This window comes from Nothobranchius furzeri, chromosome 12 (genome assembly GCF_043380555.1).
Source record: "Nothobranchius furzeri strain GRZ-AD chromosome 12, NfurGRZ-RIMD1, whole genome shotgun sequence".
NCBI lineage: Eukaryota > Metazoa > Chordata > Actinopteri > Cyprinodontiformes > Nothobranchiidae > Nothobranchius > Nothobranchius furzeri.
In genome coordinates, this window is record NC_091752.1 from 2,506,145 (window position 1) to 2,515,793 (window position 9,649).

Genomic DNA, 9,649 nt, shown 5'->3' on the forward strand with positions numbered 1-9,649 from the left:
AGAGGGGAGGAGTCAAAGGCCCCACCTGACATATACAGTCATACACAAACACAGTCACACACTCCCTCCCTCATGCTCACACATGCACATACAACCCAAGACTTACAAAAATGCACGCCGGACACCCACTCATTCTCCCCATACACACCCTATTCACTCTGGTCCCGGTACTGCTGCACATGGGGTACAACCATCACTGGTTACCAGAGTTTGACCCTTTCTGCCTGGGTGCTGATGAGCAGGCTCCCCCGCCCAACGCTGAGCACAGCAACCCACCACCCCAGACCCCAACCAGATGGCCAGATCTCCCTCCTAGCCTCCAGCCCCAGGAAGCCAAGCAACAACAGAGGTGGCTAAGACCCCTAGTCTCCCTCCGCCTGCTCCAATATAGTGTTGTGTGGTGATGAGGTGTATTCCATGGCTGTGGTGAGTGGACAGTGTGGGCATTGTCTGGCCTATGCCAGCTGATGCCACCGCACCACCCCACCTACACCCTCAGCCATCCGTGTCTAAGTGCAGTTTAAAATTGGAAGTGGGCACCGGCACCCGGGAGGAGGCTGAGATATCCCCCTGCCAAATGCCGTTGAATGTGCTCACTCCCAAGGCCCTAAGTGTGTGTTTGTGTGGAATGTCGTCAGTGGAAGTGTAAAAGGTGCAAATAAAATTGGGGGGCAGGTTGCCACAGGAATGCGGAGATGGGGTCCATACCCGCACTCCCTGACTTGCCCACCCCCCAAGGTCCTATGTGTATGTTTGTGTGATGATGTGAGGGAGCAGGAGGAGAGAAATATGTGGGGATGGGGAGGAATGGCTGGTTGGGCTTAGCCCTCCAGGGAGCCAGCTCCCCTACTGGCCCCAATAGGCACCTCTGTTGTCAAACTGCCACCCAGGGCATGGAGACCCCATGATAACCTATGATAACGCACAAGCATTCTGAGCTGACGAGGAAGTGAGATTCTGGGATTCTCCTCAGCTCCTGGATGTGTCGCCACATTGGAGACAGGAACAAGCGCTATTCAGCCAAAGTTTCATAATCAGGGAACATTTTCTAAGTGACAAGTCTTGCTTCAGTCGGAGGAATCTTCCCACATGCGCTCTGGTTCTGCGACGTGCTCCAAGCCCCTCCACATCTTCAGCTCGCTGTGCACCGTACGTACGCGCTGACAGTGAGCTGCGCTGAGCTCAGTGTCCAGCTCAGATGGGAACATTTCTTGAGTGATTTAGCTACATCTGAGCGAAACAAATAAAATGTCAGTTTGATTAACACCAGAGCCAGGCGCACTGCACCGTTATCTCCGTCATTGTTAATGAGGGAAAAACAAATTGATCGGATCCTTTTCTGACCTTCCCCACCTACAAAGTTTAATTACAACAATCAAACGTGACAGAGCCTGGATTTGTATTCTGAACAGTCTAAACATGTTTTAAAAAGAAACGTATGACAAAAGTGGCGCCTGCTCAGTAAAACCACCAACAGGGTGAAACATATCAAAATACTGTAGGCAGAGATGGGCTACAACTTCTGGATCCACTTTATATAAATAGTTTTATTGATTATCTTCTTATGAAAGATAGCTTTGACGTACACGAGCGACCGGTACTGGCTGCTGTCACCTGTTGTGAGCAGCTCTCTGCTGTCTGAGGGTAGGCCCCGCCCACAACGCCGCGGCTGCTGTGGCTCCCAGTGTTTTCTTTACTGTGGGAAACGGGTAATAATGGCTCTTTGATGGGAACAGGTTGCCGACCCCTGGCCTATGTCTATGTGAGGACAATAAAATTTTGAGGTTTTATAATTACTTCTGGGGGCAGAGTTGCAGTGACATGCGAGCTGCGTTGCCCTAGCGCCAATTTAAAACAGAAAAGGCGGACAGGGATACAGGGCCAACATTACCAGTAATCAAAGATGTACCCGTTACCTTTAAATCGGATGTCTGGGCTAATTTCTGTTTTGGGATCCTGGATGTGAAAGAATCACTTAACACAGTATTTGTTTACTATTTTTAAGTTCAGTAATATTCTATCTTAAAGCTGCTCTACCGAAAACATTATTTCTTATATTATTTAAGTAATTATAGGCAGCACACTTTAAAAATTATTGCTCACTATAGTGAATAGATGAATGTTCTGTTTTTCAGGGATTTTGAAATCAAAAAGAAATTGAAAACTGCTTTTATTAAGTAATGAAAATTTTTGTGTGAAGAATCGTGATGCATTTCAGACTCAAATCGAATCGTTAGGCAGATAATCGGAATCGGATCGAATCGTGAGGCAGGTAGAGATGCACACCACTACTGCTCATCTCAAACCATGCTTGGAATAAATAATTCGTGAGGTCACATGTACAGACGTAATCTATATCGATAAGAAGTCAGATCTTTGAAATAGACTTGTGTTTTGAAGTACTGAAAGTGTGTGTGATTTCCTGTCTAGCCCTATGTTATTTACGGACATTGACGCGGCTAGCGGTAAAAATAGAACCCAATCCTCTTTGACGGCGCGGCCGGTTTAGATCACTTTCATAGACTATATTGGATTCTTTCTAAAGCAGTGATGTAAAAACTGACTGGCTGCCATATATATCAATCAGGTTACAAGATGGCTGATAGGCTGACATAATTTTTCATGAGATCCACCCACGCTACCTTTTCGATTGACTGGTAGATCGCGATTGACGTAATGAGCACCCCTGGTCTAGATTCTAGACAGGTCAGTGAATGACACCTTTCAGGTGCATGAGCAGCATGAACCAGTGGTGGCTGCTGAGTGTAACACTTGGTAGGGTATGTGTGGCTTTTCTACCAAACATTAGAGCAACTGCTGCAACTCCATTTTTATTCTTATTCACGTTTTATTTTGACGTTAGTTTGTTTCCCAGCTTGAGCTTTCAGTCTCCAACAGCTTGTGTGTCTTTAAAGTGGGAGTCAAGGCATGGGTGGAGACTCGTTTCACCCAGAATTCCTGGGAAAAAGGCGTTACCTGGAGGACTGAGACCTGCAGCACCCCCTCAACCCCCACCCCCACCCCCGCGTGCGCTCTCGGAGTTTCTCAGTCGAAAAGAAGAGTCGTTAAGCGTGTGCACACGAGCACACACAAACAGCCGACTCACCATTCAGGAGAAGAGCAGACACTGAAACTGACTGCAGGAAGGAGGATTTACTGTTCAGCTCCTTCATTAAAAATGAGGGGAGGAGGATATTTTTCTTAAGGAGGTGAGCGGCTCCGAGCGCCAATGTGTCATACGTGTCAGGTGAGTGGTTGAGCCAGGTGGAGGTGTGACGAGACTCAGCAGGAGTCCAGTGCAGTGCAGCCACGTAGTATGGCACAGACAACATCACCCTGCAAGCGCTACAGCAATCAGCTGTGGCTGATTCTAAATCAATGTGGAGCAGAGATGGAGATTTAGTTACGATTTTGAGCTGAAATATTAAATTTAAACTAAGTTGCACTAAACTGCCAAAATGTTTACAGATGTCTACAGCACTTTTAGGCACTCGTTTATACAGGTTATCATCAAAAAAAAGTTAATTTAGCTGTTACTCGCTCTTTAATCAGTATTTCAAGCATACGTGCTTCAAAGCACTATACTCACTTCCACCAGTAGGTGGCACTGACAGAAACTGACGTAGATATCTTGCTTTGTACATTATAATCTCACAAATGAGAACAACTAAACACATCTTACAGCAAACACTATTGGTGTGATTTCAGCAACAGTGTGTGTGTGTGTGTGTGTGTGTGTGTGTGTGTGTGTGTGTGTGCGTGTGTGTGTGTGTGTGTGTGTGTGTGTGTGTGTGTGTGTGTGTGTGTGTGTGTGTGTGTGTGTGTGTGTGAGAGAGAGAGAGAGAGAGAGAGAGAGAGAGAGAGAGAGAGAGAGAGAGAGAGAGAGAGAGAGAGAGAGAGAGAGAAATTAAAGGACATCAAGCACCTTCTAGCATGCTAGCTAGCTGCTTCTGTAGCAGGGGTGCTGATTGCTGGAGAATTCTAAAATTCTCTCTAGCAACCAAAGATGATTGGTTGTGTTGATGCAGTTCAGAAGCGCTTTTTCCAGTGCCCTAGAGAGAAATGACTGAGTCTGTTGGGGAAATCAACGGTTTCATGAGTGACAGCTGGTGAAAATGATGTGTATATAATTCAGATAGCATGAAGCCACACACTAAGAAGCTGCACAGACACATTTATAATAAATAAATCAATATACATTGCGGTTTGTCTTACCTTTAACTTTTGTCTCCCTTCACATGAGGAAATATGACACCCTAGCATCCCCTATGGATGAGCTGCCACTTTTTGTGCTTTTTAAAAGATCTTGTTAAAAAGAAAGCAATTAGCAGTTGTGCTAAAATGTCTTTTTAACCTCCAAAGAGTCCAATTTTAATGATGGTAGGGAGCCCATATCTACATAAGAGGCTACTGCATCGTCATATATACTGGACAATTCATTTCCATAAGCTCCAATAACACGTTTTTGAGGGGAAATGGGAGGTGGCCACCACCGCCATTTTGACCGTGTCACAGGTTCCGTCAAGCCCAGACAATTCCACAAAAGGGAAGAGAGGTGGAGCTGAGGGTGGGGCTGTAAGGCTGGGATCAATTGACGACACCCGGTCGAACTCGCTACAAGCTAACCTGAAGCTAACCCAAGGTTAACGCGGAGGTGGGAGCTAAGCTAACGGAGGTAGCAACCTAGCTACAACCGGAGTTAACTGTGCACAACACCAGAGCTTCTGAGTCAGAGATACGCCGGGCTGACCGCTGGGTAAAACCGGGTGGAACACAGAGGTCTCCGAGAGCTTCACAAGCCGGCAGCCGCACAGCAGACAAGCGCCGCTGCAATCTGAGATGCACAGAGCTGCCGCTGGAGAGAACCGGGTGGAAAGGTTTCCATCCCAGAGCTCCACAAGCCGGCAGCCCGCGCAGCAGACAGAAGCCGCGATCAGACAGAGATGCGCCGAGCTGCGGGGAGGGGAGAACCGGGTGGAAAACATCGGTTTCCATCTGAGAGCTCCACAAGCCGGCAGCCTGTGCAGCAGACAGGAGCCACGGCGTTCAGAGATGCGCCGAGCTGCGGGGAAGGGAGATCTGGGTGGAAAACATCGGTCTCACGAGAGCTCCACAAGCCGATAGTGGGAACCCAGCTCCACCAACATGTTATATTTCAACCCATTTTCTAAAGTGCAGCATTATGTTAAATGCACTGGGTTTTACCCTATTACATTTACATTTCATGGTTAAACAGTACATGTTAAAATCTAAGCTCAGCTCGGCAGTGACCTAAAATACATAAATATAATTTTACTTACCGAAAAAAATGAAGTGGAGACTCCTTGGATGCTCTATTAGTGCAATTAATGCCACAGCAAGTCATTTTGTCCAACAATTGCACAAAAAATATCCAAACAAGAATACACAAACACTACAACTAATGGTTTAAGTTGAGAGACTCAAAATCCCGGAGCAGTTTCCAGGCCAGACCGAGGCTCTACTGAGGCCTTTCCACGGAGCTAGCTCTGTGGTCACGTGGGTCTGATGCTCATTAATTATACAGAATTTTAGGCTTTTAATACACTTAAACAGAAGAGTGAGAAAAACATTCACCCCCCTCAGAGTTGTCATGAGTGTAAACTAGATCATTTAAACCAAAAACATGTTTTGGTACCAGGCTGTAAACATGTTTATTTCTGCTGTGAAATTGGTATTTTTAACATGGGAGTCAATGAGGATTTGCTCGCTTCTGACACTAGCCCCTAGTGGATGAGGGTGGAACTGCAATTTATTTCATTTCCGTGTTGGACTCAATTTCTGTCCTGCATTGTGGGGGCTTGTGCTCAGGCAGTTAAACTAGCTGCTAAACGCTAAAATTGCATCTTTAAATATGCATGCAGGCAGTCACTAACACCTATTTTTCCCAGTAGATCTGTAGAGCATATCTCGCCTGCCAGAGAAATGTTTACAGGAATCTTGGAATGAAACAAGGTGACAGCACATTGTTGGAAGTAAATTCAGCAACAACCACAGCATGATCGATTTCTTCCAGGAAGCAAACTGTCACCATTTCCTTCCAGCAGGCAGAAGATCAAGAACCCTCAAACCTCAAAGCAAAGGCTGAGGAGCTTCTCGTCTTAGGTTGTTAGACTCTTGAACTCTGACTCTTAATCTTTAAACTGCAGTTAATTTAGATGAATACAAGCGACTGTAGTAGACAGTGGTGGCTTCGATTATCTCAGTATCTCCACGACTCTTTGCTGTGGGTAGCATGATAAAACGCTGACGGTGCTCGTGCAGATGTTGCTGTGGTTTGAGCTCCTCCAGCTGTTTCCAGGCACCCACTTACACAAACCACCGCAAGGCGTGAACTTGGCCCTTAATATCACCGCTCCGCGCAGTGCCCCATTGACTTTGTCACAAGATAGGAGTTGATGATTAGAGACTGCCTGAGAAAGGCCACACTTAGAAGAACCGCGTTCGGGAGAAAAAGCAGGTGCAACAGGAAAGGAAAAAGAAAAAAAAACACTATTTCTATCTGAGAATGAATAACATTCAGCTGCAGAATATTCAGAATGCGTTTCTGAGAGGAGTGCTCTGTACGGAAAGCAGATTTGCCACCTGGCTTTGTTGATAAGCTGAGCAGTAGGAGACAGAGGGAAGGAAAAATCTCGTCTTTGTCCAGTTCTGCTCTGATCTATCGTTCCTCTGTGAAGCTTCCTCTCCAACAAATCTCTACAGGAGATGTTCGACTAACAACCACAAAACATCAAAGGCTCTATTTTCTGAAAAAGGACCAAAATAGTGGCCACCAGCCATCCCAGACATGTTTTAATATAATTTCTCTGCTGTGATTGCATATGCTGTGCTTTCAAAGGCAGCTGAATTTCTATCAGTGGCAGAACGGAGAAAGAAAAGCAAAATCTTAGTTTATTACACAGAAGGGGGGGGGGGGGGGGGACTAAGGATCTGTTTCAAAGAAGAGAGGTGGATGAATAAACACAGAGCTGTTACACAACAGAAGCTGTATGGAGATGGGAGATTTAGTGATTTTATTGTACATGTACACGCTGAGCTCTGGTCAAATGTTATCCCCCACCAGGGAGCAGAAACATGTGTTCTGAGTAAGTGCGTAAACGACGCACAACAACACATCTGGGGATTCGAGCAGTTTGTTTTCCTGAAAATGAAGGTCATCCATCTGAGATTGCTTTGTCGTGGAAATTCCCTCAAACTAATTAAGTTGCATATTATTGACTGCATAAGCAATCGATAGGAAACAATAAGTGAGGCCAGAGAGCAGGCATAATGTGTTGTTAAGTGATGTTTGTGCTCAGAAGGACTTTTTGTTCTGTTTGATGAGACAATAAAGAATGTGAGTAATCTTTTAACCATCCAAAAACAGTGTTACGCTATATTAAATAGAGAGAGGTTGAGCACTAGGACCAAGCAGAAAACAATCGTCTGTGTTGGAACCTGTGGCCGTGTTCGAGTTGAGCAGCGCCTCGCCTGGAAACAGACGAGAGCAGACGGACGCAGCAGGGGGCGGGGCTGAAAGCCGGCGTTTAAGTCGGACAGATTTCCCTACATGTGTAGCTCGCGGGTGACGATGGCTGAAAATATCGCGTTAGAGTTCACACTTGTTTAATTATTTATTTTAATTCCAGTGCCTGTTAGCAGCTGAAACACATCCTCACGTGCTTGTGGATATCATATATTGTATATGGAGACATGACTGTAATAATAAGTGAAGGTTATCAGCTGTAGCTTCAGTGTGCTCAAAGGAAACGTGACAAAAGAAAACAAAACACATTTCTCTTTATGGCCTATATAGTTGTCATCATCAACATAACGTGATTTACAGAATACATGTGACCAACTAACATTTCATGTTCTACCACCGGATGTTTGGATCAAAATATGAACCAATCAGATCTTAGATCAGGTGAGAGCCAGGCGTTTCCCATCATCCTCTAGGTTTTGCAGCCGGTGGAGAGCAACTGCAGCGCCTTGCTCCAAAATCTGCGGCCGCCTTGATCTCACGAGGTTATCGTTGCCTACGTAGGCATGACGTCAGAGCAAGTCGGCGTCAAGTTGGACACAAATCTAACCGGCATGCACTGCTCGCCGATCACCGGCCGGTGATCAAATCTGCGCAGAACTGGCTCATCTCGAACACGGCCTGTGACACGGTCAAAATGGCGGTGGTGGCCACCTCCCATTTCTCCTCAAAAACGTGTTATTGGAATCTATGGAAACCCATTGTCCATTTATGTATATGTCAATGGTTGAAGCCTGTCTCCCATTAGAACATGCTGTAAAGATCCCCCCCACCCCACCCTCACGCCAGTTGCGTCCCCACGTCTTCTACAGCCAAAACTATGTCCATGTGAGTAATTACTCCGGTCCAGTTAAAGAAACAAGCATCTTTTAGGAAATACACAACTTTGAAGCAACACTTAATTCATTTCCTGCTTCTCCCGCCTACTGGATGAAAGTGGAATTACAATTGTCATAAACAAGGCCTGCTGTAGCTAGCACTAACAACAAGCTAACGCGAACAAGAACCGGCTGATACCAAGGGGCAAACTTCGCCTGCCAAAACTATGAACTCATTCGCTGCCGGCCGTTTCCTGATCGGTAAAGCCCTTCGCTGCCAGCATTTTTCACCGTTTTAACAGTTTTAACAGTTTTTTAACGTTCTGAGTCACAGAACGTTGCGCGCTAGGATGACGTCGACACCAAAACTACCAAAACAAAGAGGAGACTCACCTCTTACATCAGGAAGAATCTGCACATTTCGAGTGTTATCCGTTCTTTCATAATCCGTAGTTGAATTGCGATCGGCAGAAGCTTTTCCGGTTCACAGCTCACTTTTTTTCACAGCGGCGGCCCAAAACGATCTCCTAACACATGGATGTTCTGCTTCCTGATCATGTGACGTGTGACGTACGCAGATGAAGATCGGCTTTAGAGCTGAGATGTTTGTTCTCACGGGGCGGGGGCTCATCCGACGCCCACACAGTAAAAAAAAAATACAAATGACGACTTTAGTCAGTGAATGAGTTAAGTGCTGTTTCTGTTCAGCAGAGGGCTACAGCGAGCTGCCCAGTGGGAAGTTGCTCAAGTTCATGGCTCAAAATCTATCGAAACCAATTTAAAAGCAACAGTTTTTTTGTAGAGTTATCCTCCTCAAACAGCTTCCTCCTTCCAACAGAGTGCACGTTCCCACAACATGAACTGATGTGTCACTGGCAATGGAGGAAGCGAACATTAGTTTGTACTTATTGAACCGGTTAATGAACTATTCAGGAAAATATCAACATGCCGTATATGCTTCGTCACTTCCACTGAGCACAAAGTCCCGACAGTGGGCTAATTAAAATCCAGAATCAAAATCTCTTAGATTGTATGTCTTATTAAAGTCCATATGGGAACATTTAATACTTTTGTTGACATGCTGGATAAAGAGGCATAAATGTCACCATCTGGTTATGTGTGGGTAGAGACTGATCTAGTCAGCCTCGCTGGAAGATGGAGAAAACAATGGAGGAACCAGATGAGAGGTTTTTATTCTAATAACCAGAAATGAGTGTTTCATTTAATACAGCTAATACAAAATGACCCAAACCACTGGTTGGATTTTAATGAAACTCAGAAAGTAATC